Source organism: Ambystoma mexicanum, chromosome 9 (genome assembly GCF_040938575.1).
Source record: "Ambystoma mexicanum isolate Mex_15411 chromosome 9, UKY_AmexF1_1, whole genome shotgun sequence".
NCBI lineage: Eukaryota > Metazoa > Chordata > Amphibia > Caudata > Ambystomatidae > Ambystoma > Ambystoma mexicanum.
The window spans coordinates 561,459,350-561,486,541 of NC_090931.1; the positions used below are offsets into that span (position 1 = coordinate 561,459,350).

At 47.5% G+C, this 27,192-nt stretch overlaps 23 non-coding genes and 3 pseudogenes across 23 annotated transcripts; all 26 read left to right on the forward strand.

Moving 5' to 3' along the window:
* The first annotated feature begins 141 nt into the window (after nucleotides 1–141).
* Nucleotides 142–359, forward strand: LOC138490892 (small nucleolar RNA U3). Its single transcript, XR_011275782.1, has one exon. It is a non-coding gene; the product is annotated as a small nucleolar RNA U3 (small nucleolar RNA).
* Nucleotides 360–1,183: 824 nt separating this feature from the next.
* Nucleotides 1,184–1,396, forward strand: LOC138490359 (small nucleolar RNA U3). Its single transcript, XR_011275395.1, has one exon. It is a non-coding gene; the product is annotated as a small nucleolar RNA U3 (small nucleolar RNA).
* An 824-nt stretch (nucleotides 1,397–2,220) lies between these two features.
* Nucleotides 2,221–2,438, forward strand: LOC138490893 (small nucleolar RNA U3). The gene has a single exon (XR_011275783.1). It is a non-coding gene; the product is annotated as a small nucleolar RNA U3 (small nucleolar RNA).
* Nucleotides 2,439–3,273: 835 nt separating this feature from the next.
* LOC138490463 (small nucleolar RNA U3) lies at nucleotides 3,274–3,480 on the forward strand (annotated as a pseudogene).
* An 824-nt stretch (nucleotides 3,481–4,304) lies between these two features.
* On the forward strand, nucleotides 4,305–4,522 carry LOC138490894 (small nucleolar RNA U3). The gene has a single exon (XR_011275784.1). It is a non-coding gene; the product is annotated as a small nucleolar RNA U3 (small nucleolar RNA).
* Nucleotides 4,523–5,346: 824 nt separating this feature from the next.
* On the forward strand, nucleotides 5,347–5,559 carry LOC138490360 (small nucleolar RNA U3). The gene has a single exon (XR_011275396.1). It is a non-coding gene; the product is annotated as a small nucleolar RNA U3 (small nucleolar RNA).
* An 824-nt stretch (nucleotides 5,560–6,383) lies between these two features.
* On the forward strand, nucleotides 6,384–6,601 carry LOC138490896 (small nucleolar RNA U3). Its single transcript, XR_011275786.1, has one exon. It is a non-coding gene; the product is annotated as a small nucleolar RNA U3 (small nucleolar RNA).
* An 824-nt stretch (nucleotides 6,602–7,425) lies between these two features.
* On the forward strand, nucleotides 7,426–7,643 carry LOC138490351 (small nucleolar RNA U3). The gene has a single exon (XR_011275388.1). It is a non-coding gene; the product is annotated as a small nucleolar RNA U3 (small nucleolar RNA).
* Nucleotides 7,644–8,478: 835 nt separating this feature from the next.
* On the forward strand, nucleotides 8,479–8,696 carry LOC138490897 (small nucleolar RNA U3). The gene has a single exon (XR_011275787.1). It is a non-coding gene; the product is annotated as a small nucleolar RNA U3 (small nucleolar RNA).
* Nucleotides 8,697–9,519: 823 nt separating this feature from the next.
* On the forward strand, nucleotides 9,520–9,737 carry LOC138490898 (small nucleolar RNA U3). The gene has a single exon (XR_011275788.1). It is a non-coding gene; the product is annotated as a small nucleolar RNA U3 (small nucleolar RNA).
* An 824-nt stretch (nucleotides 9,738–10,561) lies between these two features.
* LOC138490352 (small nucleolar RNA U3) lies at nucleotides 10,562–10,779 on the forward strand. The gene has a single exon (XR_011275389.1). It is a non-coding gene; the product is annotated as a small nucleolar RNA U3 (small nucleolar RNA).
* An 835-nt stretch (nucleotides 10,780–11,614) lies between these two features.
* On the forward strand, nucleotides 11,615–11,832 carry LOC138490899 (small nucleolar RNA U3). Its single transcript, XR_011275789.1, has one exon. It is a non-coding gene; the product is annotated as a small nucleolar RNA U3 (small nucleolar RNA).
* An 824-nt stretch (nucleotides 11,833–12,656) lies between these two features.
* LOC138490353 (small nucleolar RNA U3) lies at nucleotides 12,657–12,874 on the forward strand. The gene has a single exon (XR_011275390.1). It is a non-coding gene; the product is annotated as a small nucleolar RNA U3 (small nucleolar RNA).
* Nucleotides 12,875–13,709: 835 nt separating this feature from the next.
* On the forward strand, nucleotides 13,710–13,927 carry LOC138490901 (small nucleolar RNA U3). Its single transcript, XR_011275790.1, has one exon. It is a non-coding gene; the product is annotated as a small nucleolar RNA U3 (small nucleolar RNA).
* Nucleotides 13,928–14,750: 823 nt separating this feature from the next.
* LOC138490903 (small nucleolar RNA U3) lies at nucleotides 14,751–14,968 on the forward strand. The gene has a single exon (XR_011275791.1). It is a non-coding gene; the product is annotated as a small nucleolar RNA U3 (small nucleolar RNA).
* An 824-nt stretch (nucleotides 14,969–15,792) lies between these two features.
* LOC138490354 (small nucleolar RNA U3) lies at nucleotides 15,793–16,010 on the forward strand. Its single transcript, XR_011275391.1, has one exon. It is a non-coding gene; the product is annotated as a small nucleolar RNA U3 (small nucleolar RNA).
* An 835-nt stretch (nucleotides 16,011–16,845) lies between these two features.
* On the forward strand, nucleotides 16,846–17,063 carry LOC138490904 (small nucleolar RNA U3). Its single transcript, XR_011275792.1, has one exon. It is a non-coding gene; the product is annotated as a small nucleolar RNA U3 (small nucleolar RNA).
* Nucleotides 17,064–17,887: 824 nt separating this feature from the next.
* On the forward strand, nucleotides 17,888–18,105 carry LOC138490355 (small nucleolar RNA U3). Its single transcript, XR_011275392.1, has one exon. It is a non-coding gene; the product is annotated as a small nucleolar RNA U3 (small nucleolar RNA).
* Nucleotides 18,106–18,940: 835 nt separating this feature from the next.
* On the forward strand, nucleotides 18,941–19,158 carry LOC138490367 (small nucleolar RNA U3). Its single transcript, XR_011275402.1, has one exon. It is a non-coding gene; the product is annotated as a small nucleolar RNA U3 (small nucleolar RNA).
* Nucleotides 19,159–19,981: 823 nt separating this feature from the next.
* On the forward strand, nucleotides 19,982–20,188 carry LOC138490486 (small nucleolar RNA U3; annotated as a pseudogene).
* An 835-nt stretch (nucleotides 20,189–21,023) lies between these two features.
* LOC138490464 (small nucleolar RNA U3) lies at nucleotides 21,024–21,230 on the forward strand (annotated as a pseudogene).
* Nucleotides 21,231–22,054: 824 nt separating this feature from the next.
* Nucleotides 22,055–22,272, forward strand: LOC138490905 (small nucleolar RNA U3). The gene has a single exon (XR_011275793.1). It is a non-coding gene; the product is annotated as a small nucleolar RNA U3 (small nucleolar RNA).
* Nucleotides 22,273–23,096: 824 nt separating this feature from the next.
* Nucleotides 23,097–23,314, forward strand: LOC138490906 (small nucleolar RNA U3). The gene has a single exon (XR_011275794.1). It is a non-coding gene; the product is annotated as a small nucleolar RNA U3 (small nucleolar RNA).
* Nucleotides 23,315–24,137: 823 nt separating this feature from the next.
* LOC138490907 (small nucleolar RNA U3) lies at nucleotides 24,138–24,355 on the forward strand. Its single transcript, XR_011275795.1, has one exon. It is a non-coding gene; the product is annotated as a small nucleolar RNA U3 (small nucleolar RNA).
* An 824-nt stretch (nucleotides 24,356–25,179) lies between these two features.
* On the forward strand, nucleotides 25,180–25,397 carry LOC138490909 (small nucleolar RNA U3). The gene has a single exon (XR_011275797.1). It is a non-coding gene; the product is annotated as a small nucleolar RNA U3 (small nucleolar RNA).
* Nucleotides 25,398–26,232: 835 nt separating this feature from the next.
* LOC138490910 (small nucleolar RNA U3) lies at nucleotides 26,233–26,450 on the forward strand. Its single transcript, XR_011275798.1, has one exon. It is a non-coding gene; the product is annotated as a small nucleolar RNA U3 (small nucleolar RNA).
* Nucleotides 26,451–27,192: the final 742 nt, after the last annotated feature.

Sequence of the window (27,192 nt, forward strand, 5' to 3'; positions counted from 1 at the left end):
TTTCTATGGTGTTGCGGGAAAGGTTTTCCTATGCAGAAATGGAGGGGCTTTTTGTTGCCTTTGGGACGATAGACGCTTTCCCACCCTAAGTGAGATGGGTGGCAGCTTCTTCCACCTGCCTGGGCTGCCCTTTGTGCTATTAAGACTATACTTTCAGGGATCATTTCTATAGTTCTTAACTGAGGAAATGTGTTCGAAAGTGTCTGGTCTTCGCTAACCACGAGGAAGAGTTGAAGTGTTCTCTTCTGAGCGTGAAGCAAGTGGACAGTGTTGCATTTATGCAGCTGCTGTCTGCTATTGATGACCGTTCCTCTCTCCCTTTCAGGAGGGTTGGAGGAAGGGAACACAAACTGAGTGGTTAGCTGCTTATTATTCTGGTGAAAAATAGAGACAGCTCTCCTGTTTTTAGGGTTGCTTGGTGTCTGTGCTGTCGATTATGTGGGTTCTGATTTGTTAGCTGTGCAAATCTCCACATGGACCAAACACCTTGCGTCGCCCCGGTAAACACAATTGGCCGTGGGCCCTTTTGTGCGCTGCCCTGGGGGACCCAAGCGACAAGTTCCGGCTGTTGCATGCTGGCCTACTTCCATTTCACAAAGGTTAAGCCATTCTGATTTGCCACTGTTTTCTATCTGGCGCAATCCTCGTGCTTCTGTGAAAACAACACTGTACTGCCTTTGAATCTGCCTATTCAGCTGGGTACTTTTCAGGTCCGACTCAAATGCTTGTCTGGCCAATGCGCGCAATACCCTTCCATCACATGCATTACGTTCTCATAAAAGTCACACCGCCATTGTTCACGTTGCCTCCCACTTATGCTTGCTCGAATTCCACTGCAAAGCTTCCCAGATATTGAATAACACTCATTGCCATCGTAATATGGCCACTCTGTTTACTGAGGCCAGCCTTGGCTGGGCCATGGGAGCCCCTTGTCTCTGTCATCCACACTGACGAATTTTATTGGCTGCTGGTCTTCAATATGTAAATTTACAAAGTACAGGCATTTTTGTCATCTTTTGCCAACGCTATGGAAAGGAAAGGTTTTCTATGGGGTTGCGGGAAAGGTTTTCCTATGCAGAAATGGGGGGGCTTTTTGTTGCCTTTGGGACGATAGATGCTTTCCCACCCTAAGTGAGATGGGTGGCAGCTTCTTCCACCTGCCTGGGCTGCCCTTTTTGCTATTAAGACTATACTTTCAGGGATCATTTCTATAGTTCTTAACTGAGGAAATGTGTTCGAAAGTGTCTGGTCTAACCACGAGGAAGAGTTGAAGTGTTCTCTTCTGAGCGTGAAGCAAGTGGACAGTGTTGCATTTATGCAGCTGCTGTCTGCTATTGATGACCGTTCCTCTCTCCCTTTCAGGAGGGTTGGAGGAAGGGAACACAAACTGAGTGGTTAGCTGCTTATTATTCTGGTGAAAAATAGAGACAGCTCCCCTGTTCTTAGGGTTGCTTGGTGTCTGTGCTGTCGATTATGTGGGTTCTGATTTGTTAGCTGTGCAAATCTCCACATGGACCAAACACCTTGCGTCGCCCCGGTAAACACAATTGGCCGTGGGCCCTTTTGTGCGCTGCCCTGGGGGACCCAAGCGACAAGTTCCGGCTGTTGCATGCTGGCCTACTTCCATTTCACAAAGGTTAAGCCATTCTGATTTGCCACTGTTTTTCATCTGGCGCAATCCTCGTGCTTCTGTGAAAACAACACTGTACTGCCTTTGAATCTGCCTATTCAGCTGGGTACTTTTCAGGTCCGACTCAAATGCTTGTCTGGCCAATGCGCGCAATACCCTTCCATCACATGCATTACGTTCTCATAAAAGTCACACCGCCATTGTTCACGTTGCCTCCCACTTATGCTTGCTCGAATTCCACTGCAAAGCTTCCCAGATATTGAATAACACTCATTGCCATCGTAATATGGCCACTCTGTTTACTGAGGCCAGCCTTGGCTGGGCCATGGGAGCCCCTTGTCTCTGTCATCCACACTGACGAATTTTATTGGCTGCTGGTCTTCAATATGTAAATTTACAAAGTACAGGCATTTTTGTCATCTTTTGCCAACGCTATGGATAGGAAATGTTTTCTATGGTGTTGCGGGAAAGGTTTTCCTATGCAGAAATGGAGGGGCTTTTTGTTGCCTTTGGGACGATAGACGCTTTCCCACCCTAAGTGAGATGGGTGGCAGCTTCTTCCACCTGCCTGGGCTGCCCTTTGTGCTATTAAGACTATACTTTCAGGGATCATTTCTATAGTTCTTAACTGAGGAAATGTGTTCGAAAGTGTCTGGTCTTCGCTAACCACGAGGAAGAGTTGAAGTGTTCTCTTCTGAGCGTGAAGCAAGTGGACAGTGTTGCATTTATGCAGCTGCTGTCTGCTATTGATGACCGTTCCTCTCTCCCTTTCAGGAGGGTTGGAGGAAGGGAACACAAACTGAGTGGTTAGCTGCTTATTATTCTGGTGAAAAATAGAGACAGCTCCCCTGTTCTTAGGGTTGCTTGGTGTCTGTGCTGTCGATTATGTGGGTTCTGATTTGTTAGCTGTGCAAATCTCCACATGGACCAAACACCTTGCGTCGCCCCGGTAAACACAATTGGCCGTGGGCCCTTTTGTGCGCTGCCCTGGGGGACCCAAGCGACAAGTTCCGGCTGTTGCATGCTGGCCTACTTCCATTTCACAAAGGTTAAGCCATTCTGATTTGCCACTGTTTTCCATCTGGCGCAATCCTCGTGCTTCTGTGAAAACAACACTGTACTGCCCCTTTGGGGGATTTGAATCTGCCTATTCAGCTGGGTACTTTTCAGGTCCGACTCAAATGCTTGTCTGGCCAATGCGCGCAATACCCTTCCATCCTATGCATTACGTTCTCATAAAAGTCACACCGCCATTGTTCACGTTGCCTCCCACTTATGCTTGCTCGAATTCCACTGCAAAGCTTCCCAGATATTGAATAACACTCATTGCCATCGTAATATGGCCACTCTGTTTACTGAGGCCAGCCTTGGCTGGGCCATGGGAGCCCCTTGTCTCTGTCATCCACACTGACAAATTTTATTGGCTGCTGGTCTTCAATATGTAAATTTACAAAGTACAGGCATTTTTGTCATCTTTTGCCAACGCTATGGAAAGGAAAGGTTTTCTATGGGGTTGCGGGAAAGGTTTTCCTATGCAGAAATGGGGGGGCTTTTTGTTGCCTTTGGGACGATAGATGCTTTGCCACCCTAAGTGAGATGGGTGGCAGCTTCTTCCACCTGCCTGGGCTGCCCTTTTTGCTATTAAGACTATACTTTCAGGGATCATTTCTATAGTTCTTAACTGAGGAAATGTGTTCGAAAGTGTCTGGTCTTCGCTAACCACGAAGTGTTCTCTTCTGAGCGTGAAGCAAGTGGACAGTGTTGCATTTATGCAGCTGCTGTCTGCTATTGATGACCGTTCCTCTCTCCCTTTCAGGAGGGTTGGAGGAAGGGAACACAAACTGAGTGGTTAGCTGCTTATTATTCTGGTGAAAAATAGAGACAGCTCCCCTGTTCTTAGGGTTGCTTGGTGTCTGTGCTGTCGATTATGTGGGTTCTGATTTGTTAGCTGTGCAAATCTCCACATGGACCAAACACCTTGCGTCGCCCCGGTAAACACAATTGGCCGTGGGCCCTTTTGTGCGCTGCCCTGGGGGACCCAAGCGACAAGTTCCGGCTGTTGCATGCTGGCCTACTTCCATTTCACAAAGGTTAAGCCATTCTGATTTGCCACTGTTTTTCATCTGGCGCAATCCTCGTGCTTCTGTGAAAACAACACTGTACTGCCTTTGAATCTGCCTATTCAGCTGGGTACTTTTCAGGTCCGACTCAAATGCTTGTCTGGCCAATGCGCGCAATACCCTTCCATCACATGCATTACGTTCTCATAAAAGTCACACCGCCATTGTTCACGTTGCCTCCCACTTATGCTTGCTCGAATTCCACTGCAAAGCTTCCCAGATATTGAATAACACTCATTGCCATCGTAATATGGCCACTCTGTTTACTGAGGCCAGCCTTGGCTGGGCCATGGGAGCCCCTTGTCTCTGTCATCCACACTGACGAATTTTATTGGCTGCTGGTCTTCAATATGTAAATTTACAAAGTACAGGCATTTTTGTCATCTTTTGCCAACGCTATGGATAGGAAATGTTTTCTATGGTGTTGCGGGAAAGGTTTTCCTATGCAGAAATGGAGGGGCTTTTTGTTGCCTTTGGGACGATAGACGCTTTCCCACCCTAAGTGAGATGGGTGGCAGCTTCTTCCACCTGCCTGGGCTGCCCTTTGTGCTATTAAGACTATACTTTCAGGGATCATTTCTATAGTTCTTAACTGAGGAAATGTGTTCGAAAGTGTCTGGTCTTCGCTAACCACGAGGAAGAGTTGAAGTGTTCTCTTCTGAGCGTGAAGCAAGTGGACAGTGTTGCATTTATGCAGCTGCTGTCTGCTATTGATGACCGTTCCTCTCTCCCTTTCAGGAGGGTTGGAGGAAGGGAACACAAACTGAGTGGTTAGCTGCTTATTATTCTGGTGAAAAATAGAGACAGCTCTCCTGTTTTTAGGGTTGCTTGGTGTCTGTGCTGTCGATTATGTGGGTTCTGATTTGTTAGCTGTGCAAATCTCCACATGGACCAAACACCTTGCGTCGCCCCGGTAAACACAATTGGCCGTGGGCCCTTTTGTGCGCTGCCCTGGGGGACCCAAGCGACAAGTTCCGGCTGTTGCATGCTGGCCTACTTCCATTTCACAAAGGTTAAGCCATTCTGATTTGCCACTGTTTTCTATCTGGCGCAATCCTCGTGCTTCTGTGAAAACAACACTGTACTGCCTTTGAATCTGCCTATTCAGCTGGGTACTTTTCAGGTCCGACTCAAATGCTTGTCTGGCCAATGCGCGCAATACCCTTCCATCACATGCATTACGTTCTCATAAAAGTCACACCGCCATTGTTCACGTTGCCTCCCACTTATGCTTGCTCGAATTCCACTGCAAAGCTTCCCAGATATTGAATAACACTCATTGCCATCGTAATATGGCCACTCTGTTTACTGAGGCCAGCCTTGGCTGGGCCATGGGAGCCCCTTGTCTCTGTCATCCACACTGACGAATTTTATTGGCTGCTGGTCTTCAATATGTAAATTTACAAAGTACAGGCATTTTTGTCATCTTTTGCCAACGCTATGGAAAGGAAAGGTTTTCTATGGGGTTGCGGGAAAGGTTTTCCTATGCAGAAATGGGGGGGCTTTTTGTTGCCTTTGGGACGATAGATGCTTTCCCACCCTAAGTGAGATGGGTGGCAGCTTCTTCCACCTGCCTGGGCTGCCCTTTTTGCTATTAAGACTATACTTTCAGGGATCATTTCTATAGTTCTTAACTGAGGAAATGTGTTCGAAAGTGTCTGGTCTAACCACGAGGAAGAGTTGAAGTGTTCTCTTCTGAGCGTGAAGCAAGTGGACAGTGTTGCATTTATGCAGCTGCTGTCTGCTATTGATGACCGTTCCTCTCTCCCTTTCAGGAGGGTTGGAGGAAGGGAACACAAACTGAGTGGTTAGCTGCTTATTATTCTGGTGAAAAATAGAGACAGCTCCCCTGTTCTTAGGGTTGCTTGGTGTCTGTGCTGTCGATTATGTGGGTTCTGATTTGTTAGCTGTGCAAATCTCCACATGGACCAAACACCTTGCGTCGCCCCGGTAAACACAATTGGCCGTGGGCCCTTTTGTGCGCTGCCCTGGGGGACCCAAGCGACAAGTTCCGGCTGTTGCATGCTGGCCTACTTCCATTTCACAAAGGTTAAGCCATTCTGATTTGCCACTGTTTTTCATCTGGCGCAATCCTCGTGCTTCTGTGAAAACAACACTGTACTGCCTTTGAATCTGCCTATTCAGCTGGGTACTTTTCAGGTCCGACTCAAATGCTTGTCTGGCCAATGCGCGCAATACCCTTCCATCACATGCATTACGTTCTCATAAAAGTCACACCGCCATTGTTCACGTTGCCTCCCACTTATGCTTGCTCGAATTCCACTGCAAAGCTTCCCAGATATTGAATAACACTCATTGCCATCGTAATATGGCCACTCTGTTTACTGAGGCCAGCCTTGGCTGGGCCATGGGAGCCCCTTGTCTCTGTCATCCACACTGACGAATTTTATTGGCTGCTGGTCTTCAATATGTAAATTTACAAAGTACAGGCATTTTTGTCATCTTTTGCCAACGCTATGGATAGGAAATGTTTTCTATGGTGTTGCGGGAAAGGTTTTCCTATGCAGAAATGGAGGGGCTTTTTGTTGCCTTTGGGACGATAGACGCTTTCCCACCCTAAGTGAGATGGGTGGCAGCTTCTTCCACCTGCCTGGGCTGCCCTTTGTGCTATTAAGACTATACTTTCAGGGATCATTTCTATAGTTCTTAACTGAGGAAATGTGTTCGAAAGTGTCTGGTCTTCGCTAACCACGAGGAAGAGTTGAAGTGTTCTCTTCTGAGCGTGAAGCAAGTGGACAGTGTTGCATTTATGCAGCTGCTGTCTGCTATTGATGACCGTTCCTCTCTCCCTTTCAGGAGGGTTGGAGGAAGGGAACACAAACTGAGTGGTTAGCTGCTTATTATTCTGGTGAAAAATAGAGACAGCTCCCCTGTTCTTAGGGTTGCTTGGTGTCTGTGCTGTCGATTATGTGGGTTCTGATTTGTTAGCTGTGCAAATCTCCACATGGACCAAACACCTTGCGTCGCCCCGGTAAACACAATTGGCCGTGGGCCCTTTTGTGCGCTGCCCTGGGGGACCCAAGCGACAAGTTCCGGCTGTTGCATGCTGGCCTACTTCCATTTCACAAAGGTTAAGCCATTCTGATTTGCCACTGTTTTTCATCTGGCGCAATCCTCGTGCTTCTGTGAAAACAACACTGTACTGCCTTTGAATCTGCCTATTCAGCTGGGTACTTTTCAGGTCCGACTCAAATGCTTGTCTGGCCAATGCGCGCAATACCCTTCCATCACATGCATTACGTTCTCATAAAAGTCACACCGCCATTGTTCACGTTGCCTCCCACTTATGCTTGCTCGAATTCCACTGCAAAGCTTCCCAGATATTGAATAACACTCATTGCCATCGTAATATGGCCACTCTGTTTACTGAGGCCAGCCTTGGCTGGGCCATGGGAGCCCCTTGTCTCTGTCATCCACACTGACGAATTTTATTGGCTGCTGGTCTTCAATATGTAAATTTACAAAGTACAGGCATTTTTGTCATCTTTTGCCAACGCTATGGATAGGAAATGTTTTCTATGGTGTTGCGGGAAAGGTTTTCCTATGCAGAAATGGAGGGGCTTTTTGTTGCCTTTGGGACGATAGACGCTTTCCCACCCTAAGTGAGATGGGTGGCAGCTTCTTCCACCTGCCTGGGCTGCCCTTTGTGCTATTAAGACTATACTTTCAGGGATTATTTCTATAGTTCTTAACTGAGGAAATGTGTTCGAAAGTGTCTGGTCTTCGCTAACCACGAGGAAGAGTTGAAGTGTTCTCTTCTGAGCGTGAAGCAAGTGGACAGTGTTGCATTTATGCAGCTGCTGTCTGCTATTGATGACCGTTCCTCTCTCCCTTTCAGGAGGGTTGGAGGAAGGGAACACAAACTGAGTGGTTAGCTGCTTATTATTCTGGTGAAAAATAAAGACAGCTCCCCTGTTCTTAGGGTTGCTTGGTGTCTGTGCTGTCGATTATGTGGGTTCTGATTTGTTAGCTGTGCAAATCTCCACATGGACCAAACACCTTGCGTCGCCCCGGTAAACACAATTGGCCGTGGGCCCTTTTGTGCGCTGCCCTGGGGGACCCAAGCGACAAGTTCCGGCTGTTGCATGCTGGCCTACTTCCATTTCACAAAGGTTAAGCCATTCTGATTTGCCACTGTTTTCCATCTGGCGCAATCCTCGTGCTTCTGTGAAAACAACACTGTACTGCCCCTTTGGGGGATTTGAATCTGCCTATTCAGCTGGGTACTTTTCAGGTCCGACTCAAATGCTTGTCTGGCCAATGCGCGCAATACCCTTCCATCACATGCATTACGTTCTCATAAAAGTCACACCGCCATTGTTCACGTTGCCTCCCACTTATGCTTGCTCGAATTCCACTGCAAAGCTTCCCAGATATTGAATAACACTCATTGCCATCGTAATATGGCCACTCTGTTTACTGAGGCCAGCCTTGGCTGGGCCATGGGAGCCCCTTGTCTCTGTCATCCACACTGACAAATTTTATTGGCTGCTGGTCTTCAATATGTAAATTTACAAAGTACAGGCATTTTTGTCATCTTTTGCCAACGCTATGGAAAGGAAAGGTTTTCTATGGGGTTGCGGGAAAGGTTTTCCTATGCAGAAATGGGGGGGCTTTTTGTTGCCTTTGGGACGATAGATGCTTTCCCACCCTAAGTGAGATGGGTGGCAGCTTCTTCCACCTGCCTGGGCTGTCCTTTTTGCTATTAAGACTATACTTTCAGGGATCATTTCTATAGTTCTTAACTGAGGAAATGTGTTCGAAAGTGTCTGGTCTTCGCTAACCACGAGGAAGAGTTGAAGTGTTCTCTTCTGAGCGTGAAGCAAGTGGACAGTGTTGCATTTATGCAGCTGCTGTCTGCTATTGATGACCGTTCCTCTCTCCCTTTCAGGAGGGTTGGAGGAAGGGAACACAAACTGAGTGGTTAGCTGCTTATTATTCTGGTGAAAAATAGAGACAGCTCCCCTGTTCTTAGGGTTGCTTGGTGTCTGTGCTGTCGATTATGTGGGTTCTGATTTGTTAGCTGTGCAAATCTCCACATGGACCAAACACCTTGCGTCGCCCCGGTAAACACAATTGCCGTGGGCCCTTTTGTGCGCTGCCCTGGGGGACCCAAGCGACAAGTTCCGGCTGTTGCATGCTGGCCTACTTCCATTTCACAAAGGTTAAGCCATTCTGATTTGCCACTGTTTTTCATCTGGCGCAATCCTCGTGCTTCTGTGAAAACAACACTGTACTGCCTTTGAATCTGCCTATTCAGCTGGGTACTTTTCAGGTCCGACTCAAATGCTTGTCTGGCCAATGCGCGCAATACCCTTCCATCACATGCATTACGTTCTCATAAAAGTCACACCGCCATTGTTCACGTTGCCTCCCACTTATGCTTGCTCGAATTCCACTGCAAAGCTTCCCAGATATTGAATAACACTCATTGCCATCGTAATATGGCCACTCTGTTTACTGAGGCCAGCCTTGGCTGGGCCATGGGAGCCCCTTGTCTCTGTCATCCACACTGACGAATTTTATTGGCTGCTGGTCTTCAATATGTAAATTTACAAAGTACAGGCATTTTTGTCATCTTTTGCCAACGCTATGGATAGGAAATGTTTTCTATGGTGTTGCGGGAAAGGTTTTCCTATGCAGAAATGGAGGGGCTTTTTGTTGCCTTTGGGACGATAGACGCTTTCCCACCCTAAGTGAGATGGGTGGCAGCTTCTTCCACCTGCCTGGGCTGCCCTTTTTGCTATTAAGACTATACTTTCAGGGATCATTTCTATAGTTCTTAACTGAGGAAATGTGTTCGAAAGTGTCTGGTCTTCGCTAACCACGAGGAAGAGTTGAAGTGTTCTCTTCTGAGCGTGAAGCAAGTGGACAGTGTTGCATTTATGCAGCTGCTGTCTGCTATTGATGACCGTTCCTCTCTCCCTTTCAGGAGGGTTGGAGGAAGGGAACACAAACTGAGTGGTTAGCTGCTTATTATTCTGGTGAAAAATAGAGACAGCTCCCCTGTTCTTAGGGTTGCTTGGTGTCTGTGCTGTCGATTATGTGGGTTCTGATTTGTTAGCTGTGCAAATCTCCACATGGACCAAACACCTTGCGTCGCCCCGGTAAACACAATTGGCCGTGGGCCCTTTTGTGCGCTGCCCTGGGGGACCCAAGCGACAAGTTCCGGCTGTTGCATGCTGGCCTACTTCCATTTCACAAAGGTTAAGCCATTCTGATTTGCCACTGTTTTTCATCTGGCGCAATCCTCGTGCTTCTGTGAAAACAACACTGTACTGCCTTTGAATCTGCCTATTCAGCTGGGTACTTTTCAGGTCCGACTCAAATGCTTGTCTGGCCAATGCGCGCAATACCCTTCCATCACATGCATTACGTTCTCATAAAAGTCACACCGCCATTGTTCACGTTGCCTCCCACTTATGCTTGCTCGAATTCCACTGCAAAGCTTCCCAGATATTGAATAACACTCATTGCCATCGTAATATGGCCACTCTGTTTACTGAGGCCAGCCTTGGCTGGGCCATGGGAGCCCCTTGTCTCTGTCATCCACACTGACGAATTTTATTGGCTGCTGGTCTTCAATATGTAAATTTACAAAGTACAGGCATTTTTGTCATCTTTTGCCAACGCTATGGATAGGAAATGTTTTCTATGGTGTTGCGGGAAAGGTTTTCCTATGCAGAAATGGAGGGGCTTTTTGTTGCCTTTGGGACGATAGACGCTTTCCCACCCTAAGTGAGATGGGTGGCAGCTTCTTCCACCTGCCTGGGCTGCCCTTTGTGCTATTAAGACTATACTTTCAGGGATTATTTCTATAGTTCTTAACTGAGGAAATGTGTTCGAAAGTGTCTGGTCTTCGCTAACCACGAGGAAGAGTTGAAGTGTTCTCTTCTGAGCGTGAAGCAAGTGGACAGTGTTGCATTTATGCAGCTGCTGTCTGCTATTGATGACCGTTCCTCTCTCCCTTTCAGGAGGGTTGGAGGAAGGGAACACAAACTGAGTGGTTAGCTGCTTATTATTCTGGTGAAAAATAGAGACAGCTCCCCTGTTCTTAGGGTTGCTTGGTGTCTGTGCTGTCGATTATGTGGGTTCTGATTTGTTAGCTGTGCAAATCTCCACATGGACCAAACACCTTGCGTCGCCCCGGTAAACACAATTGGCCGTGGGCCCTTTTGTGCGCTGCCCTGGGGGACCCAAGCGACAAGTTCCGGCTGTTGCATGCTGGCCTACTTCCATTTCACAAAGGTTAAGCCATTCTGATTTGCCACTGTTTTCCATCTGGCGCAATCCTCGTGCTTCTGTGAAAACAACACTGTACTGCCCCTTTGGGGGATTTGAATCTGCCTATTCAGCTGGGTACTTTTCAGGTCCGACTCAAATGCTTGTCTGGCCAATGCGCGCAATACCCTTCCATCACATGCATTACGTTCTCATAAAAGTCACACCGCCATTGTTCACGTTGCCTCCCACTTATGCTTGCTCGAATTCCACTGCAAAGCTTCCCAGATATTGAATAACACTCATTGCCATCGTAATATGGCCACTCTGTTTACTGAGGCCAGCCTTGGCTGGGCCATGGGAGCCCCTTGTCTCTGTCATCCACACTGACAAATTTTATTGGCTGCTGGTCTTCAATATGTAAATTTACAAAGTACAGGCATTTTTGTCATCTTTTGCCAACGCTATGGAAAGGAAAGGTTTTCTATGGGGTTGCGGGAAAGGTTTTCCTATGCAGAAATGGGGGGGCTTTTTGTTGCCTTTGGGACGATAGATGCTTTCCCACCCTAAGTGAGATGGGTGGCAGCTTCTTCCACCTGCCTGGGCTGTCCTTTTTGCTATTAAGACTATACTTTCAGGGATCATTTCTATAGTTCTTAACTGAGGAAATGTGTTCGAAAGTGTCTGGTCTTCGCTAACCACGAGGAAGAGTTGAAGTGTTCTCTTCTGAGCGTGAAGCAAGTGGACAGTGTTGCATTTATGCAGCTGCTGTCTGCTATTGATGACCGTTCCTCTCTCCCTTTCAGGAGGGTTGGAGGAAGGGAACACAAACTGAGTGGTTAGCTGCTTATTATTCTGGTGAAAAATAGAGACAGCTCCCCTGTTCTTAGGGTTGCTTGGTGTCTGTGCTGTCGATTATGTGGGTTCTGATTTGTTAGCTGTGCAAATCTCCACATGGACCAAACACCTTGCGTCGCCCCGGTAAACACAATTGGCCGTGGGCCCTTTTGTGCGCTGCCCTGGGGGACCCAAGCGACAAGTTCCGGCTGTTGCATGCTGGCCTACTTCCATTTCACAAAGGTTAAGCCATTCTGATTTGCCACTGTTTTTCATCTGGCGCAATCCTCGTGCTTCTGTGAAAACAACACTGTACTGCCTTTGAATCTGCCTATTCAGCTGGGTACTTTTCAGGTCCGACTCAAATGCTTGTCTGGCCAATGCGCGCAATACCCTTCCATCACATGCATTACGTTCTCATAAAAGTCACACCGCCATTGTTCACGTTGCCTCCCACTTATGCTTGCTCGAATTCCACTGCAAAGCTTCCCAGATATTGAATAACACTCATTGCCATCGTAATATGGCCACTCTGTTTACTGAGGCCAGCCTTGGCTGGGCCATGGGAGCCCCTTGTCTCTGTCATCCACACTGACGAATTTTATTGGCTGCTGGTCTTCAATATGTAAATTTACAAAGTACAGGCATTTTTGTCATCTTTTGCCAACGCTATGGATAGGAAATGTTTTCTATGGTGTTGCGGGAAAGGTTTTCCTATGCAGAAATGGAGGGGCTTTTTGTTGCCTTTGGGACGATAGACGCTTTCCCACCCTAAGTGAGATGGGTGGCAGCTTCTTCCACCTGCCTGGGCTGCCCTTTGTGCTATTAAGACTATACTTTCAGGGATTATTTCTATAGTTCTTAACTGAGGAAATGTGTTCGAAAGTGTCTGGTCTTCGCTAACCACGAGGAAGAGTTGAAGTGTTCTCTTCTGAGCGTGAAGCAAGTGGACAGTGTTGCATTTATGCAGCTGCTGTCTGCTATTGATGACCGTTCCTCTCTCCCTTTCAGGAGGGTTGGAGGAAGGGAACACAAACTGAGTGGTTAGCTGCTTATTATTCTGGTGAAAAATAAAGACAGCTCCCCTGTTCTTAGGGTTGCTTGGTGTCTGTGCTGTCGATTATGTGGGTTCTGATTTGTTAGCTGTGCAAATCTCCACATGGACCAAACACCTTGCGTCGCCCCGGTAAACACAATTGGCCGTGGGCCCTTTTGTGCGCTGCCCTGGGGGACCCAAGCGACAAGTTCCGGCTGTTGCATGCTGGCCTACTTCCATTTCACAAAGGTTAAGCCATTCTGATTTGCCACTGTTTTCCATCTGGCGCAATCCTCGTGCTTCTGTGAAAACAACACTGTACTGCCCCTTTGGGGGATTTGAATCTGCCTATTCAGCTGGGTACTTTTCAGGTCCGACTCAAATGCTTGTCTGGCCAATGCGCGCAATACCCTTCCATCACATGCATTACGTTCTCATAAAAGTCACACCGCCATTGTTCACGTTGCCTCCCACTTATGCTTGCTCGAATTCCACTGCAAAGCTTCCCAGATATTGAATAACACTCATTGCCATCGTAATATGGCCACTCTGTTTACTGAGGCCAGCCTTGGCTGGGCCATGGGAGCCCCTTGTCTCTGTCATCCACACTGACAAATTTTATTGGCTGCTGGTCTTCAATATGTAAATTTACAAAGTACAGGCATTTTTGTCATCTTTTGCCAACGCTATGGAAAGGAAAGGTTTTCTATGGGGTTGCGGGAAAGGTTTTCCTATGCAGAAATGGGGGGGCTTTTTGTTGCCTTTGGGACGATAGATGCTTTCCCACCCTAAGTGAGATGGGTGGCAGCTTCTTCCACCTGCCTGGGCTGTCCTTTTTGCTATTAAGACTATACTTTCAGGGATCATTTCTATAGTTCTTAACTGAGGAAATGTGTTCGAAAGTGTCTGGTCTTCGCTAACCACGAGGAAGAGTTGAAGTGTTCTCTTCTGAGCGTGAAGCAAGTGGACAGTGTTGCATTTATGCAGCTGCTGTCTGCTATTGATGACCGTTCCTCTCTCCCTTTCAGGAGGGTTGGAGGAAGGGAACACAAACTGAGTGGTTAGCTGCTTATTATTCTGGTGAAAAATAGAGACAGCTCCCCTGTTCTTAGGGTTGCTTGGTGTCTGTGCTGTCGATTATGTGGGTTCTGATTTGTTAGCTGTGCAAATCTCCACATGGACCAAACACCTTGCGTCGCCCCGGTAAACACAATTGCCGTGGGCCCTTTTGTGCGCTGCCCTGGGGGACCCAAGCGACAAGTTCCGGCTGTTGCATGCTGGCCTACTTCCATTTCACAAAGGTTAAGCCATTCTGATTTGCCACTGTTTTTCATCTGGCGCAATCCTCGTGCTTCTGTGAAAACAACACTGTACTGCCTTTGAATCTGCCTATTCAGCTGGGTACTTTTCAGGTCCGACTCAAATGCTTGTCTGGCCAATGCGCGCAATACCCTTCCATCACATGCATTACGTTCTCATAAAAGTCACACCGCCATTGTTCACGTTGCCTCCCACTTATGCTTGCTCGAATTCCACTGCAAAGCTTCCCAGATATTGAATAACACTCATTGCCATCGTAATATGGCCACTCTGTTTACTGAGGCCAGCCTTGGCTGGGCCATGGGAGCCCCTTGTCTCTGTCATCCACACTGACGAATTTTATTGGCTGCTGGTCTTCAATATGTAAATTTACAAAGTACAGGCATTTTTGTCATCTTTTGCCAACGCTATGGATAGGAAATGTTTTCTATGGTGTTGCGGGAAAGGTTTTCCTATGCAGAAATGGAGGGGCTTTTTGTTGCCTTTGGGACGATAGACGCTTTCCCACCCTAAGTGAGATGGGTGGCAGCTTCTTCCACCTGCCTGGGCTGCCCTTTTTGCTATTAAGACTATACTTTCAGGGATCATTTCTATAGTTCTTAACTGAGGAAATGTGTTCGAAAGTGTCTGGTCTTCGCTAACCACGAGGAAGAGTTGAAGTGTTCTCTTCTGAGCGTGAAGCAAGTGGACAGTGTTGCATTTATGCAGCTGCTGTCTGCTATTGATGACCGTTCCTCTCTCCCTTTCAGGAGGGTTGGAGGAAGGGAACACAAACTGAGTGGTTAGCTGCTTATTATTCTGGTGAAAAATAGAGACAGCTCCCCTGTTCTTAGGGTTGCTTGGTGTCTGTGCTGTCGATTATGTGGGTTCTGATTTGTTAGCTGTGCAAATCTCCACATGGACCAAACACCTTGCGTCGCCCCGGTAAACACAATTGGCCGTGGGCCCTTTTGTGCGCTGCCCTGGGGGACCCAAGCGACAAGTTCCGGCTGTTGCATGCTGGCCTACTTCCATTTCACAAAGGTTAAGCCATTCTGATTTGCCACTGTTTTTCATCTGGCGCAATCCTCGTGCTTCTGTGAAAACAACACTGTACTGCCTTTGAATCTGCCTATTCAGCTGGGTACTTTTCAGGTCCGACTCAAATGCTTGTCTGGCCAATGCGCGCAATACCCTTCCATCACATGCATTACGTTCTCATAAAAGTCACACCGCCATTGTTCACGTTGCCTCCCACTTATGCTTGCTCGAATTCCACTGCAAAGCTTCCCAGATATTGAATAACACTCATTGCCATCGTAATATGGCCACTCTGTTTACTGAGGCCAGCCTTGGCTGGGCCATGGGAGCCCCTTGTCTCTGTCATCCACACTGACGAATTTTATTGGCTGCTGGTCTTCAATATGTAAATTTACAAAGTACAGGCATTTTTGTCATCTTTTGCCAACGCTATGGATAGGAAATGTTTTCTATGGTGTTGCGGGAAAGGTTTTCCTATGCAGAAATGGAGGGGCTTTTTGTTGCCTTTGGGACGATAGACGCTTTCCCACCCTAAGTGAGATGGGTGGCAGCTTCTTCCACCTGCCTGGGCTGCCCTTTGTGCTATTAAGACTATACTTTCAGGGATTATTTCTATAGTTCTTAACTGAGGAAATGTGTTCGAAAGTGTCTGGTCTTCGCTAACCACGAGGAAGAGTTGAAGTGTTCTCTTCTGAGCGTGAAGCAAGTGGACAGTGTTGCATTTATGCAGCTGCTGTCTGCTATTGATGACCGTTCCTCTCTCCCTTTCAGGAGGGTTGGAGGAAGGGAACACAAACTGAGTGGTTAGCTGCTTATTATTCTGGTGAAAAATAGAGACAGCTCCCCTGTTCTTAGGGTTGCTTGGTGTCTGTGCTGTCGATTATGTGGGTTCTGATTTGTTAGCTGTGCAAATCTCCACATGGACCAAACACCTTGCGTCGCCCCGGTAAACACAATTGGCCGTGGGCCCTTTTGTGCGCTGCCCTGGGGGACCCAAGCGACAAGTTCCGGCTGTTGCATGCTGGCCTACTTCCATTTCACAAAGGTTAAGCCATTCTGATTTGCCACTGTTTTCCATCTGGCGCAATCCTCGTGCTTCTGTGAAAACAACACTGTACTGCCCCTTTGGGGGATTTGAATCTGCCTATTCAGCTGGGTACTTTTCAGGTCCGACTCAAATGCTTGTCTGGCCAATGCGCGCAATACCCTTCCATCACATGCATTACGTTCTCATAAAAGTCACACCGCCATTGTTCACGTTGCCTCCCACTTATGCTTGCTCGAATTCCACTGCAAAGCTTCCCAGATATTGAATAACACTCATTGCCATCGTAATATGGCCACTCTGTTTACTGAGGCCAGCCTTGGCTGGGCCATGGGAGCCCCTTGTCTCTGTCATCCACACTGACGAATTTTATTGGCTGCTGGTCTTCAATATGTAAATTTACAAAGTACAGGCATTTTTGTCATCTTTTGCCAACGCTATGGATAGGAAATGTTTTCTATGGTGTTGCGGGAAAGGTTTTCCTATGCAGAAATGGAGGGGCTTTTTGTTGCCTTTGGGACGATAGACGCTTTCCCACCCTAAGTGAGATGGGTGGCAGCTTCTTCCACCTGCCTGGGCTGCCCTTTTTGCTATTAAGACTATACTTTCAGGGATCATTTCTATAGTTCTTAACTGAGGAAATGTGTTCGAAAGTGTCTGGTCTTCGCTAACCACGAGGAAGAGTTGAAGTGTTCTCTTCTGAGCGTGAAGCAAGTGGACAGTGTTGCATTTATGCAGCTGCTGTCTGCTATTGATGACCGTTCCTCTCTCCCTTTCAGGAGGGTTGGAGGAAGGGAACACAAACTGAGTGGTTAGCTGCTTATTATTCTGGTGAAAAATAGAGACAGCTCCCCTGTTCTTAGGGTTGCTTGGTGTCTGTGCTGTCGATTATGTGGGTTCTGATTTGTTAGCTGTGCAAATCTCCACATGGACCAAACACCTTGCGTCGCCCCGGTAAACACAATTGGCCGTGGGCCCTTTTGTGCGCTGCCCTGGGGGACCCAAGCGACAAGTTCCGGCTGTTGCATGCTGGCCTACTTCCATTTCACAAAGGTTAAGCCATTCTGATTTGCCACTGTTTTTCATCTGGCGCAATCCTCGTGCTTCTGTGAAAACAACACTGTACTGCCTTTGAATCTGCCTATTCAGCTGGGTACTTTTCAGGTCCGACTCAAATGCTTGTCTGGCCAATGCGCGCAATACCCTTCCATCACATGCATTACGTTCTCATAAAAGTCACACCGCCATTGTTCACGTTGCCTCCCACTTATGCTTGCTCGAATTCCACTGCAAAGCTTCCCAGATATTGAATAACACTCATTGCCATCGTAATATGGCCACTCTGTTTACTGAGGCCAGCCTTGGCTGGGCCATGGGAGCCCCTTGTCTCTGTCATCCACACTGACGAATTTTATTGGCTGCTGGTCTTCAATATGTAAATTTACAAAGTACAGGCATTTTTGTCATCTTTTGCCAACGCTATGGATAGGAAATGTTTTCTATGGTGTTGCGGGAAAGGTTTTCCTATGCAGAAATGGAGGGGCTTTTTGTTGCCTTTGGGACGATAGACGCTTTCCCACCCTAAGTGAGATGGGTGGCAGCTTCTTCCACCTGCCTGGGCTGCCCTTTGTGCTATTAAGACTATACTTTCAGGGATTATTTCTATAGTTCTTAACTGAGGAAATGTGTTCGAAAGTGTCTGGTCTTCGCTAACCACGAGGAAGAGTTGAAGTGTTCTCTTCTGAGCGTGAAGCAAGTGGACAGTGTTGCATTTATGCAGCTGCTGTCTGCTATTGATGACCGTTCCTCTCTCCCTTTCAGGAGGGTTGGAGGAAGGGAACACAAACTGAGTGGTTAGCTGCTTATTATTCTGGTGAAAAATAGAGACAGCTCCCCTGTTCTTAGGGTTGCTTGGTGTCTGTGCTGTCGATTATGTGGGTTCTGATTTGTTAGCTGTGCAAATCTCCACATGGACCAAACACCTTGCGTCGCCCCGGTAAACACAATTGGCCGTGGGCCCTTTTGTGCGCTGCCCTGGGGGACCCAAGCGACAAGTTCCGGCTGTTGCATGCTGGCCTACTTCCATTTCACAAAGGTTAAGCCATTCTGATTTGCCACTGTTTTCCATCTGGCGCAATCCTCGTGCTTCTGTGAAAACAACACTGTACTGCCCCTTTGGGGGATTTGAATCTGCCTATTCAGCTGGGTACTTTTCAGGTCCGACTCAAATGCTTGTCTGGCCAATGCGCGCAATACCCTTCCATCACATGCATTACGTTCTCATAAAAGTCACACCGCCATTGTTCACGTTGCCTCCCACTTATGCTTGCTCGAATTCCACTGCAAAGCTTCCCAGATATTGAATAACACTCATTGCCATCGTAATATGGCCACTCTGTTTACTGAGGCCAGCCTTGGCTGGGCCATGGGAGCCCCTTGTCTCTGTCATCCACACTGACAAATTTTATTGGCTGCTGGTCTTCAATATGTAAATTTACAAAGTACAGGCATTTTTGTCATCTTTTGCCAACGCTATGGAAAGGAAAGGTTTTCTATGGGGTTGCGGGAAAGGTTTTCCTATGCAGAAATGGGGGGGCTTTTTGTTGCCTTTGGGACGATAGATGCTTTCCCACCCTAAGTGAGATGGGTGGCAGCTTCTTCCACCTGCCTGGGCTGTCCTTTTTGCTATTAAGACTATACTTTCAGGGATCATTTCTATAGTTCTTAACTGAGGAAATGTGTTCGAAAGTGTCTGGTCTTCGCTAACCACGAGGAAGAGTTGAAGTGTTCTCTTCTGAGCGTTAAGCAAGTGGACAGTGTTGCATTTATGCAGCTGCTGTCTGCTATTGATGACCGTTCCTCTCTCCCTTTCAGGAGGGTTGGAGGAAGGGAACACAAACTGAGTGGTTAGCTGCTTATTATTCTGGTGAAAAATAGAGACAGCTCCCCTGTTCTTAGGGTTGCTTGGTGTCTGTGCTGTCGATTATGTGGGTTCTGATTTGTTAGCTGTGCAAATCTCCACATGGACCAAACACCTTGCGTCGCCCCGGTAAACACAATTGCCGTGGGCCCTTTTGTGCGCTGCCCTGGGGGACCCAAGCGACAAGTTCCGGCTGTTGCATGCTGGCCTACTTCCATTTCACAAAGGTTAAGCCATTCTGATTTGCCACTGTTTTTCATCTGGCGCAATCCTCGTGCTTCTGTGAAAACAACACTGTACTGCCTTTGAATCTGCCTATTCAGCTGGGTACTTTTCAGGTCCGACTCAAATGCTTGTCTGGCCAATGCGCGCAATACCCTTCCATCACATGCATTACGTTCTCATAAAAGTCACACCGCCATTGTTCACGTTGCCTCCCACTTATGCTTGCTCGAATTCCACTGCAAAGCTTCCCAGATATTGAATAACACTCATTGCCATCGTAATATGGCCACTCTGTTTACTGAGGCCAGCCTTGGCTGGGCCATGGGAGCCCCTTGTCTCTGTCATCCACACTGACGAATTTTATTGGCTGCTGGTCTTCAATATGTAAATTTACAAAGTACAGGCATTTTTGTCATCTTTTGCCAACGCTATGGATAGGAAATGTTTTCTATGGTGTTGCGGGAAAGGTTTTCCTATGCAGAAATGGAGGGGCTTTTTGTTGCCTTTGGGACGATAGACGCTTTCCCACCCTAAGTGAGATGGGTGGCAGCTTCTTCCACCTGCCTGGGCTGCCCTTTTTGCTATTAAGACTATACTTTCAGGGATCATTTCTATAGTTCTTAACTGAGGAAATGTGTTCGAAAGTGTCTGGTCTTCGCTAACCACGAGGAAGAGTCTTCTGAGCGAGAAGCAAGTGGACAGTGTTGCATTTATGCAGCTGCTGTCTGCTATTGATGACCGTTCCTCTCTCCCTTTCAGGAGGGTTGGAGGAAGGGAACACAAACTGAGTGGTTAGCTGCTTATTATTCTGGTGAAAAATAGAGACAGCTCCCCTGTTCTTAGGGTTGCTTGGTGTCTGTGCTGTCGATTATGTGGGTTCTGATTTGTTAGCTGTGCAAATCTCCACATGGACCAAACACCTTGCGTCGCCCCGGTAAACACAATTGGCCGTGGGCCCTTTTGTGCGCTGCCCTGGGGGACCCAAGCGACAAGTTCCGGCTGTTGCATGCTGGCCTACTTCCATTTCACAAAGGTTAAGCCATTCTGATTTGCCACTGTTTTCCATCTGGCGCAATCCTCGTGCTTCTGTGAAAACAACACTGTACTGCCCCTTTGGGGGATTTGAATCTGCCTATTCAGCTGGGTACTTTTCAGGTCCGACTCAAATGCTTGTCTGGCCAATGCGCGCAATACCCTTCCATCCTATGCATTACGTTCTCATAAAAGTCACACCGCCATTGTTCACGTTGCCTCCCACTTATGCTTGCTCGAATTCCACTGCAAAGCTTCCCAGATATTGAATAACACTCATTGCCATCGTAATATGGCCACTCTGTTTACTGAGGCCAGCCTTGGCTGGGCCATGGGAGCCCCTTGTCTCTGTCATCCACACTGACAAATTTTATTGGCTGCTGGTCTTCAATATGTAAATTTACAAAGTACAGGCATTTTTGTCATCTTTTGCCAACGCTATGGAAAGGAAAGGTTTTCTATGGGGTTGCGGGAAAGGTTTTCCTATGCAGAAATGGGGGGGCTTTTTGTTGCCTTTGGGACGATAGATGCTTTGCCACCCTAAGTGAGATGGGTGGCAGCTTCTTCCACCTGCCTGGGCTGCCCTTTTTGCTATTAAGACTATACTTTCAGGGATCATTTCTATAGTTCTTAACTGAGGAAATGTGTTCGAAAGTGTCTGGTCTTCGCTAACCACGAAGTGTTCTCTTCTGAGCGTGAAGCAAGTGGACAGTGTTGCATTTATGCAGCTGCTGTCTGCTATTGATGACCGTTCCTCTCTCCCTTTCAGGAGGGTTGGAGGAAGGGAACACAAACTGAGTGGTTAGCTGCTTATTATTCTGGTGAAAAATAGAGACAGCTCCCCTGTTCTTAGGGTTGCTTGGTGTCTGTGCTGTCGATTATGTGGGTTCTGATTTGTTAGCTGTGCAAATCTCCACATGGACCAAACACCTTGCGTCGCCCCGGTAAACACAATTGGCCGTGGGCCCTTTTGTGCGCTGCCCTGGGGGACCCAAGCGACAAGTTCCGGCTGTTGCATGCTGGCCTACTTCCATTTCACAAAGGTTAAGCCATTCTGATTTGCCACTGTTTTTCATCTGGCGCAATCCTCGTGCTTCTGTGAAAACAACACTGTACTGCCTTTGAATCTGCCTATTCAGCTGGGTACTTTTCAGGTCCGACTCAAATGCTTGTCTGGCCAATGCGCGCAATACCCTTCCATCACATGCATTACGTTCTCATAAAAGTCACACCGCCATTGTTCACGTTGCCTCCCACTTATGCTTGCTCGAATTCCACTGCAAAGCTTCCCAGATATTGAATAACACTCATTGCCATCGTAATATGGCCACTCTGTTTACTGAGGCCAGCCTTGGCTGGGCCATGGGAGCCCCTTGTCTCTGTCATCCACACTGACGAATTTTATTGGCTGCTGGTCTTCAATATGTAAATTTACAAAGTACAGGCATTTTTGTCATCTTTTGCCAACGCTATGGATAGGAAATGTTTTCTATGGTGTTGCGGGAAAGGTTTTCCTATGCAGAAATGGAGGGGCTTTTTGTTGCCTTTGGGACGATAGACGCTTTCCCACCCTAAGTGAGATGGGTGGCAGCTTCTTCCACCTGCCTGGGCTGCCCTTTGTGCTATTAAGACTATACTTTCAGGGATCATTTCTATAGTTCTTAACTGAGGAAATGTGTTCGAAAGTGTCTGGTCTTCGCTAACCACGAGGAAGAGTTGAAGTGTTCTCTTCTGAGCGTGAAGCAAGTGGACAGTGTTGCATTTATGCAGCTGCTGTCTGCTATTGATGACCGTTCCTCTCTCCCTTTCAGGAGGGTTGGAGGAAGGGAACACAAACTGAGTGGTTAGCTGCTTATTATTCTGGTGAAAAATAGAGACAGCTCCCCTGTTCTTAGGGTTGCTTGGTGTCTGTGCTGTCGATTATGTGGGTTCTGATTTGTTAGCTGTGCAAATCTCCACATGGACCAAACACCTTGCGTCGCCCCGGTAAACACAATTGGCCGTGGGCCCTTTTGTGCGCTGCCCTGGGGGACCCAAGCGACAAGTTCCGGCTGTTGCATGCTGGCCTACTTCCATTTCACAAAGGTTAAGCCATTCTGATTTGCCACTGTTTTTCATCTGGCGCAATCCTCGTGCTTCTGTGAAAACAACACTGTACTGCCTTTGAATCTGCCTATTCAGCTGGGTACTTTTCAGGTCCGACTCAAATGCTTGTCTGGCCAATGCGCGCAATACCCTTCCATCACATGCATTACGTTCTCATAAAAGTCACACCGCCATTGTTCACGTTGCCTCCCACTTATGCTTGCTCGAATTCCACTGCAAAGCTTCCCAGATATTGAATAACACTCATTGCCATCGTAATATGGCCACTCTGTTTACTGAGGCCAGCCTTGGCTGGGCCATGGGAGCCCCTTGTCTCTGTCATCCACACTGACGAATTTTATTGGCTGCTGGTCTTCAATATGTAAATTTACAAAGTACAGGCATTTTTGTCATCTTTTGCCAACGCTATGGAAAGGAAAGGTTTTCTATGGGGTTGCGGGAAAGGTTTTCCTATGCAGAAATGGGGGGGCTTTTTGTTGCCTTTGGGACGATAGATGCTTTCCCACCCTAAGTGAGATGGGTGGCAGCTTCTTCCACCTGCCTGGGCTGCCCTTTTTGCTATTAAGACTATACTTTCAGGGATCATTTCTATAGTTCTTAACTGAGGAAATGTGTTCGAAAGTGTCTGGTCTTCGCTAACCACGAGGAAGAGTTGAAGTGTTCTCTTCTGAGCGTGAAGCAAGTGGACAGTGTTGCATTTATGCAGCTGCTGTCTGCTATTGATGACCGTTCCTCTCTCCCTTTCAGGAGGGTTGGAGGAAGGGAACACAAACTGAGTGGTTAGCTGCTTATTATTCTGGTGAAAAATAGAGACAGCTCCCCTGTTCTTAGGGTTGCTTGGTGTCTGTGCTGTCGATTATGTGGGTTCTGATTTGTTAGCTGTGCAAATCTCCACATGGACCAAACACCTTGCGTCGCCCCGGTAAACACAATTGCCGTGGGCCCTTTTGTGCGCTGCCCTGGGGGACCCAAGCGACAAGTTCCGGCTGTTGCATGCTGGCCTACTTCCATTTCACAAAGGTTAAGCCATTCTGATTTGCCACTGTTTTTCATCTGGCGCAATCCTCGTGCTTCTGTGAAAACAACACTGTACTGCCTTTGAATCTGCCTATTCAGCTGGGTACTTTTCAGGTCCGACTCAAATGCTTGTCTGGCCAATGCGCGCAATACCCTTCCATCACATGCATTACGTTCTCATAAAAGTCACACCGCCATTGTTCACGTTGCCTCCCACTTATGCTTGCTCGAATTCCACTGCAAAGCTTCCCAGATATTGAATAACACTCATTGCCATCGTAATATGGCCACTCTGTTTACTGAGGCCAGCCTTGGCTGGGCCATGGGAGCCCCTTGTCTCTGTCATCCACACTGACGAATTTTATTGGCTGCTGGTCTTCAATATGTAAATTTACAAAGTACAGGCATTTTTGTCATCTTTTGCCAACGCTATGGATAGGAAATGTTTTCTATGGTGTTGCGGGAAAGGTTTTCCTATGCAGAAATGGAGGGGCTTTTTGTTGCCTTTGGGACGATAGACGCTTTCCCACCCTAAGTGAGATGGGTGGCAGCTTCTTCCACCTGCCTGGGCTGCCCTTTTTGCTATTAAGACTATACTTTCAGGGATCATTTCTATAGTTCTTAACTGAGGAAATGTGTTCGAAAGTGTCTGGTCTTCGCTAACCACGAGGAAGAGTTGAAGTGTTCTCTTCTGAGCGTGAAGCAAGTGGACAGTGTTGCATTTATGCAGCTGCTGTCTGCTATTGATGACCGTTCCTCTCTCCCTTTCAGGAGGGTTGGAGGAAGGGAACACAAACTGAGTGGTTAGCTGCTTATTATTCTGGTGAAAAATAGAGACAGCTCCCCTGTTCTTAGGGTTGCTTGGTGTCTGTGCTGTCGATTATGTGGGTTCTGATTTGTTAGCTGTGCAAATCTCCACATGGACCAAACACCTTGCGTCGCCCCGGTAAACACAATTGGCCGTGGGCCCTTTTGTGCGCTGCCCTGGGGGACCCAAGCGACAAGTTCCGGCTGTTGCATGCTGGCCTACTTCCATTTCACAAAGGTTAAGCCATTCTGATTTGCCACTGTTTTTCATCTGGCGCAATCCTCGTGCTTCTGTGAAAACAACACTGTACTGCCTTTGAATCTGCCTATTCAGCTGGGTACTTTTCAGGTCCGACTCAAATGCTTGTCTGGCCAATGCGCGCAATACCCTTCCATCACATGCATTACGTTCTCATAAAAGTCACACCGCCATTGTTCACGTTGCCTCCCACTTATGCTTGCTCGAATTCCACTGCAAAGCTTCCCAGATATTGAATAACACTCATTGCCATCGTAATATGGCCACTCTGTTTACTGAGGCCAGCCTTGGCTGGGCCATGGGAGCCCCTTGTCTCTGTCATCCACACTGACGAATTTTATTGGCTGCTGGTCTTCAATATGTAAATTTACAAAGTACAGGCATTTTTGTCATCTTTTGCCAACGCTATGGATAGGAAATGTTTTCTATGGTGTTGCGGGAAAGGTTTTCCTATGCAGAAATGGAGGGGCTTTTTGTTGCCTTTGGGACGATAGACGCTTTCCCACCCTAAGTGAGATGGGTGGCAGCTTCTTCCACCTGCCTGGGCTGCCCTTTGTGCTATTAAGACTATACTTTCAGGGATCATTTCTATAGTTCTTAACTGAGGAAATGTGTTCGAAAGTGTCTGGTCTTCGCTAACCACGAGGAAGAGTTGAAGTGTTCTCTTCTGAGCGTGAAGCAAGTGGACAGTGTTGCATTTATGCAGCTGCTGTCTGCTATTGATGACCGTTCCTCTCTCCCTTTCAGGAGGGTTGGAGGAAGGGAACACAAACTGAGTGGTTAGCTGCTTATTATTCTGGTGAAAAATAGAGACAGCTCCCCTGTTTTTAGGGTTGCTTGGTGTCTGTGCTGTCGATTATGTGGGTTCTGATTTGTTAGCTGTGCAAATCTCCACATGGACCAAACACCTTGCGTCGCCCCGGTAAACACAATTGGCCGTGGGCCCTTTTGTGCGCTGCCCTGGGGGACCCAAGCGACAAGTTCCGGCTGTTGCATGCTGGCCTACTTCCATTTCACAAAGGTTAAGCCATTCTGATTTGCCACTGTTTTCCATCTGGCGCAATCCTCGTGCTTCTGTGAAAACAACACTGTACTGCCCCTTTGGGGGATTTGAATCTGCCTATTCAGCTGGGTACTTTTCAGGTCCGACTCAAATGCTTGTCTGGCCAATGCGCGCAATACCCTTCCATCACATGCATTACGTTCTCATAAAAGTCACACCGCCATTGTTCACGTTGCCTCCCACTTATGCTTGCTCGAATTCCACTGCAAAGCTTCCCAGATATTGAATAACACTCATTGCCATCGTAATATGGCCACTCTGTTTACTGAGGCCAGCCTTGGCTGGGCCATGGGAGCCCCTTGTCTCTGTCATCCACACTGACGAATTTTATTGGCTGCTGGTCTTCAATATGTAAATTTACAAAGTACAGGCATTTTTGTCATCTTTTGCCAACGCTATGGATAGGAAATGTTTTCTATGGTGTTGCGGGAAAGGTTTTCCTATGCAGAAATGGAGGGGCTTTTTGTTGCCTTTGGGACGATAGACGCTTTCCCACCCTAAGTGAGATGGGTGGCAGCTTCTTCCACCTGCCTGGGCTGCCCTTTTTGCTATTAAGACTATACTTTCAGGGATCATTTCTATAGTTCTTAACTGAGGAAATGTGTTCGAAAGTGTCTGGTCTTCGCTAACCACGAGGAAGAGTTGAAGTGTTCTCTTCTGAGCGTGAAGCAAGTGGACAGTGTTGCATTTATGCAGCTGCTGTCTGCTATTGATGACCGTTCCTCTCTCCCTTTCAGGAGGGTTGGAGGAAGGGAACACAAACTGAGTGGTTAGCTGCTTATTATTCTGGTGAAAAATAGAGACAGCTCCCCTGTTCTTAGGGTTGCTTGGTGTCTGTGCTGTCGATTATGTGGGTTCTGATTTGTTAGCTGTGCAAATCTCCACATGGACCAAACACCTTGCGTCGCCCCGGTAAACACAATTGGCCGTGGGCCCTTTTGTGCGCTGCCCTGGGGGACCCAAGCGACAAGTTCCGGCTGTTGCATGCTGGCCTACTTCCATTTCACAAAGGTTAAGCCATTCTGATTTGCCACTGTTTTTCATCTGGCGCAATCCTCGTGCTTCTGTGAAAACAACACTGTACTGCCTTTGAATCTGCCTATTCAGCTGGGTACTTTTCAGGTCCGACTCAAATGCTTGTCTGGCCAATGCGCGCAATACCCTTCCATCACATGCATTACGTTCTCATAAAAGTCACACCGCCATTGTTCACGTTGCCTCCCACTTATGCTTGCTCGAATTCCACTGCAAAGCTTCCCAGATATTGAATAACACTCATTGCCATCGTAATATGGCCACTCTGTTTACTGAGGCCAGCCTTGGCTGGGCCATGGGAGCCCCTTGTCTCTGTCATCCACACTGACGAATTTTATTGGCTGCTGGTCTTCAATATGTAAATTTACAAAGTACAGGCATTTTTGTCATCTTTTGCCAACGCTATGGATAGGAAATGTTTTCTATGGTGTTGCGGGAAAGGTTTTCCTATGCAGAAATGGAGGGGCTTTTTGTTGCC